Genomic DNA, 6,487 nt, shown 5'->3' with positions numbered 1-6,487 from the left:
GTCCGCAACGGATGGCGTACGAACTACGGCTCCACCCCCGCGGATTGGCTTAATATCTAACACCCACCATCGGTCCCACCTATTCCACCACCTTTTTAACTATCTCCTCAGGTGTGTCCGCAGTATTCTTACTACGGACAACCACAGACCAGGTTTCCACTGGCTTTGGCGGTACGACAGTCCGTGCAGCCTCAACAACGGGGGGAGGAACCGTCGTTGAAACAAAAGGAAATGCTTTCAAACAATAGTTTATGAACCGAACACCTTTTTATTCAAGCATCCATCAACTTCTCTCATCAAATCGCACTGAGCGCACGTTATTATCAACCGAGTTAATCACTTACGAATTATTAATCACCAAATTATCGCTTACTTGCGCAACACACGCGTTGATAACTTGACAGTCAAACATCAACTACTCTAAGACAGTAGATAGTAATATATATAAAAAAAACTGTGTCAATTCGAATAACTGAATACAAGAAGTCTCATTTCACTCTTATGCTGACATGTACCGCCGTAAATCGTTTTCAAAAAAAAAACTCTTCTAAAACTACAATTTTCATAGTGTGTATATATTCGTATTTATAAGAAGGGCTAAACAGATTTACCATTTATTGGTCGTAATACATTTGGGGCCATCCCCTAAGTGGTGCACGAAAGCCGCTCTTCATGTCGGTGTTCGATTCGTTTCAGTGTCATTGGATGCCTTTCATACAGAATGCAGCAAATAAACTTGGATCTTGTCATTAGTCCAGGTTGCGTCCACTTCACTCTTTAAACGTTTCTGTCAATATGCCGATGAAGGAAATCGTAAATGGTTAGGCGAAGATAATCATACATACACTGCAGGTGACCTTATGCGTCAAACGACCCTCTTTGACATTGAAAAAAGCTTTCATCAGGGCATGAATTAAATCCATCTATAATTAAACAAACCTTGCTCACATGCGGCACATCGAAGAGTTTGGCAGTGAGGACGACATATTATGGGAAGATGTGCAGATGTCACCGGATGAGGATAATCATAGCAATGAATACTACGACGGAGCTAACAATTACGAGTTGGACGGAATAACAATAGATTTTCTAGTTATGTGCTAGTAAAAGTGATGAAAATCGATAATTGTATTAAAAATTTCAATTAGGCATGCTAGTAAATACCTGCTTCTTACCTCGGTCGTGATGCTCCAGCGGATATAATTTGGATAGAACAAGTCAGGCATATCAAGTGGATCTGATCTGCCGCTGTCGCTAGTTACCCATAGCATTCTATGTCGCTCGTGTTGGGGCGTTCGTATTTGGTTCCGGGGTTGTTGCCTAGCGACTACCGCTGATTCGGCATCGACACGCTCTTCAAGCTGTCAGCCAATTCGGGAAACTAGGGGAAATTTCTTCGTTTACCTTGCGTTTTCTACGTATCTGTCTCCTGTTGATCATCGCTGCAGAAACATAAAATTCTTGCAGCTTTCTTTTGCTTTTGATAAAAACTTGGTTTTTCTCAATTAGAATTTATATAAGAATTTTTATATTTCTTTAAAATATGTTTCAGTATTTCTTCCTCGACATTTACAATTTTTCCTTTTCTCTACTTAAAATATCGGTTCACTTTTCTTAATCTCAAGACATAGCACCGACTTCCTTGTAACCGCATCAATGAGGCCAAATCGTCCGCTCTTTAACTCACCCCGCGACCAACTCACTTTCTCTAACTTATTTTAGCACTGACTAAAATTTGTCTTAAACTAATTATTCTCAACTTCTTATGATTTCTCTTCACTCTAATTTCTCTTTGCTTAAGTTCTTAGCTTAACTTACTCTAGCACTCCCCCTCAGAGACGAAGAACCTGTGAGGCCAAAACGAGTTACGACTTTGGTTCCTCATAATATATATGTACACATAATACCTTTATATATATAAATAATACGTACGAAGACATGAAGGAAGATGTTACTGCAGATCCGTTTTCATTTTTGTGGCTCTGTACACCACATATGGCCCATTAGAGCCAGAAGCGCCAACAAGGTCCTTAAATATTTCACGACATATAACAGCACGTGCATAGTTTTTAACAAACACACGGACGGACGCAATCTAACCTACTGAACAGGCGTCCCTTGTGCACCTGGGTTTTTCTATACTCGCCTTGCCTATTCGCCGAATTTATTGCATATAATTTGACGACGCTGTTACTTATGAACGCGTTTGAAAGTACCATGGAATTTATCTGTGTATGTACTGTGAGGGCTTTAGTCCATTTCCTGATGCTGGGGTAAGCTCAGCGGCACAAGTCTTTGACTCACATGAATTTTATGTTTTCTTTGAATGGTTAAAGAATAGTTTGACTTTCGGAAGTTTTCACTTTGTTTATTCATTTTTTTTACTTTGCTTACAACACAATAGTTCGTCCATTCAGAGCGTTCTCCCTCTTCTTGTTTAATAATACGTTTTTGATATTTTGTTCAGTTAATCTGTTGCCGTCGTGTGTCTACCCTCATTCTAACTTCCCTACTCGGCCGGACCAGTGTGTCCCTCGACACGGACTATTTGGAGCCAGCTCTTTTACGGCTCCTGTCAAGGTTGGCTTTTGGCAACCTTACTTTATCTCAACCAGAAACGTCTGTTTCTGACTGGGGTTCCCTTATCTACCTGTCGCCTGTCTAGTAGTTTACTTAATCCTGCTCTTAACCTAACTTAGCCTAGCACACCACCCTTAGAGACGAAGAACCTGTGAGGGCAAAAGAAGAGACGACTTTGGCTGCTCACAGTACGCAAGAAGGAACTATATTTCGTTTTTTGGGAAACTTTTACACCCGCTTAACGTGTACAGCTCATTTATTAGCTGTTGTTATTCTGGAGTTGCGGATCTGTTTCTCCACTACGTCGAGATGTTCACATATATATATTTACCTTTTTGTACGTAATTTACTTTGTATATACTTTACATATACTTTATCTTTGTTCGGTCTTTTCTTTTTTTTCTTTTCGCAAAAACGTCCGCTATTTTTCTTTTTCTTTCTTTAGAGCCACCATATTCTGGACCTTAATTTACCTTACATTTTAAATACTTCATAATTGGTTCTCCGTCTATTAATGCTGTGCTGCTTTCAGAGTTTTTTTTCTTTTTCTGGATATATTATTCATTGTACCTCCGAAATATGAATTATATATGAATTTTTTTTCTTATTCTTCTTTTCGATTGAGACGTTAGAACCTCTTTAACCAAAGTTCTTACTCTTCCTCTTTCTTTTTTCGCCTCTTCTACTCTCTCATTTCTCCTACCGGAAAACATTACATAGCAGAAAAATCAAAGCTATGTCAAAAGAATTTCTCTGCGTGCGTGAACTTTATAATTTTGGTCACGCAGATTTGTATTCTTAGCAAACTAAAATTTCTAAGTTAAAATCACATGTTACAATGACCACTACGCTAGGTAAAATGTTTCGGTTCAATAAACTGTAAGGGACCCAACGTCCCGTATTGTCCTCAGAAGCCATATTCAATAATTAGGGCCCCATGGCATGTATATAGTTGCATTAATCGGCTATTTAACTGTAGTTTTGTTTATGAAACTAATTCAGCGGCAGTAATATCGGCTGATGATAGCCTTTCAGATTTCCCTCTTTGCAAACTCGCCGTCATATTGGCAAATTGTCCGACGATCTCGTCGAATGATTGTCCTTGTATTTTAATTTCATTACACGTAGGTGTGGGTATCCCAGGATTTGAAACTCCGGCGGCCGCAACTTTTCTACTGGAACCCAGCTGAAATTCGGTGAGATTAGATCTCCCTTCCTAAGTGTATAGACCCATCTGTTTCGGAGTGCGCTTGCCATACTTTATCTGATTGTTAATGTCGCAATTCCAATAAAGATATATTACAATACCCTTCCAGGTTGGACACAATAAACCTTCGGTATTCCAATTGTTTCGAGTACAAAAGATAGACCAAGCCAACCTAGTGTTCTCCTACACGTCAATTTGGTATTTTATTATCATCCAACGAGTTATTTCGTTATCTATCTATGTTACTATCATTTTATTAAACGTGTGACAATATTAACTAAAACTAATAGCTCTACCTGTAATATAATTAAACGATAACCGAACGACGACATAGAGCTTTAGTAGGACAAAGCTCCACAAATTTTCCCATTAATATAAATCTATACGGCTGTAAATAAATCTTCAGATCAGATCACTTCTGAACACAGCTGTAGGTTGAGTGTAAATACAGCCTAACTCAACTCTAGCAGTTTTTAAAATGAATACATTTTTTTTCTTTGAAAGCACGAAATTTTAAAATGAAATCAATAAATTTTGTAAAATTGCGGAAAGTTTTTATTTAAATCTGTACAACTCGGCGGTATATTTGCATCATTATTTTTGATAGCTAATACGAAGATGAATCTTAAATCTGGTGAACTGTCATTCTTTTATTTCATCACATAGGGCAGACCAGACGTTAAATTAAATAAATTTGCAATAAACGACGCCTTCAATTTTATTCAGTTTCGGTTTCGCTTGCTCCCAGTCGGTAAATAAATAATAAGAATAATTTATTTTTTTGCAATTAAATATTCATATTTTGGCAGTGCATCAATTCTGCTAAAATGCCGGGGTCGATAATTTCTATAAGTCTCATAGGTTCTTCGTGTCTGATGGGAGAGTGCTAGGCTAAGTAAAGTTAAGAGTTGAGAATGGTATTAATTAAAGTGCCAAATGGACGACAGGAGATAAGGAATCCCAATTAGAAACAGATGCTTTCTGATTGGGATATGGTAAGGTCGCTAAAAGGCAACCTTGACGGGAGTCGTAAAACAGCTGGCTTGAAGTTGTCCGTGTCGAGGGAAAGACCGGTCCAGTCTAGTAGCAGATAAAGTCAGGGAAGAGTTGAGAGCAAGCGACGAAACAGGACTGTCCGGTTTCTAGTGATAAGCTAATGTCGCAACTCCCGCCCTTGTACAATTTAAAACAAAAAAAGAATGTATTTTGAGTGAATTTAACAACGAAGCAGAGAGTAATAACAAGTAATTTAAACTTCGCTTTCGATTGTAAATAAAGCAACTAAACATGTCTTGTGAGTCTTGGGAGCCTGGTGTCCGTGAGCACACCCCAGCGCCAAGAAATGGGCAGAAGCCATCACAGTACGTATCTTACATTCAAATTGTAATTCTGTTTACAATTGAAAAAAAATATATTTTTTTTTATTTCGCTCATTCACTATAGGTGGTGTATATATATATATATATATTTACGGAGCCAGGAACACAGCGAAAGGTAAAATTCGCGTAATATATGACCCCTCAAGAAAATATTCTGTTTGCAATGTCTGATGAAGTCAAATTTTATGATGAAGATGGTTCTTTCCGAAGGCAAAGCCAAAAACCCCGTACCCACCTAATCATTTTCCGCGCCCTTAAGTTATTAAAAGTACATTTTGATTAAATCCAATTGATTGCTATTATTTTGATTCTAACTTAATTTACTAAATAATTCCTATGCCTAGATATTCTAAAAATGTCTTATATACTAAAAATGTCTTATACACTAAAATGTAATCAAAAATAATAAAAAATTACTAATAAATATAACCGCTAATATAAACAAGGTCACTAGAATTGCATTAAAAATAAATACGGTTATTAAGATTACTTATACTATACACATTACATTGACCTTCGGCTTCTTCTTCTTCTTCTCTGAGAATATTAACGAATATGTAATTATATTAGTCTGCTACCTTATCGAATATATGGCAGTAATCCCAGTTGCAGACAAGAGTGTCGCAAAGCAAATCTTCAAAAATTTTATCCTCATGAATAATTGATCAAGGTACAGCATATGAAAACGCTTTGATGGAAGAACTATGTAAAAATCTCAAAATAGAAGAAATGGTATCAACAGCTCGTCATCATCGGACGCTTGGTACAGCGGAACGCAGCCACCAAACGTTGAATGAATGCATCCTTTCATATATATCAATTGAAATGAACGAGTAGTATGACGATACATCAATACTGTCCCTACTAGCTAGAGTTAGGAAGGCAGACAACAAATCCGAATAAAGTAGGTAAATCGGACCCATTCTACAATTTAAATAACTATGCTAGGAAGTAAAATATTGGGTAGAAATAGCACAGGAACATACGAGATTGTAGTATATAAAAAAAGAGAAGAAATGAAAAGAAAAGAAAAAAAAGAAGAAAAAGGGTTTTTTTGTCAAAAAAAAAGAAGAAAAAAACAGTTTTCTGATTGGGACGGAAGTTGAGTTTTTTTTGGGAAAAAACATAGAAAATGCCGTCGATATATCCGCTGAATCGTGATAAAAAAAAAAACCTGAGAAAGTGTGCAAAAGTGTCACCTTAATATTTCTTTGATTTTTGAAATCCAATCTTCAATGCGAAATGGTTTAAAAAGGCAAAACCAATATCAAGATGAACAAACGTACACGACAGAGTGATGAAAAGGAGAAAACTTAAAAAA

General features: G+C 37.0%; 1 long non-coding RNA gene across 1 annotated transcript; it reads right to left on the bottom strand.

The window, feature by feature from the left end:
* Positions 1 to 617: 617 nt before the first annotated feature.
* LOC119640684 lies at positions 618 to 4,270 on the bottom strand. The gene is made up of 3 exons (XR_005247703.1): positions 1,176 to 4,270; positions 940 to 1,100; positions 618 to 877 (listed from the first exon to the last, which is right to left on the bottom strand). It is a non-coding gene; the product is annotated as an uncharacterized LOC119640684 (long non-coding RNA).
* Between the last annotated feature and the right edge of the window lie 2,217 nt (positions 4,271 to 6,487).

Source organism: Glossina fuscipes, unplaced genomic scaffold (assembly GCF_014805625.2).
Source record: "Glossina fuscipes isolate IAEA_lab_2018 unplaced genomic scaffold, Yale_Gfus_2 122, whole genome shotgun sequence".
Classification (NCBI taxonomy): Eukaryota; Metazoa; Arthropoda; class Insecta; order Diptera; family Glossinidae; genus Glossina; species Glossina fuscipes.
The sequence above is the reverse complement of the archived record's forward strand: the minus strand, read 5'-3'. Positions and strand labels throughout refer to the sequence as shown.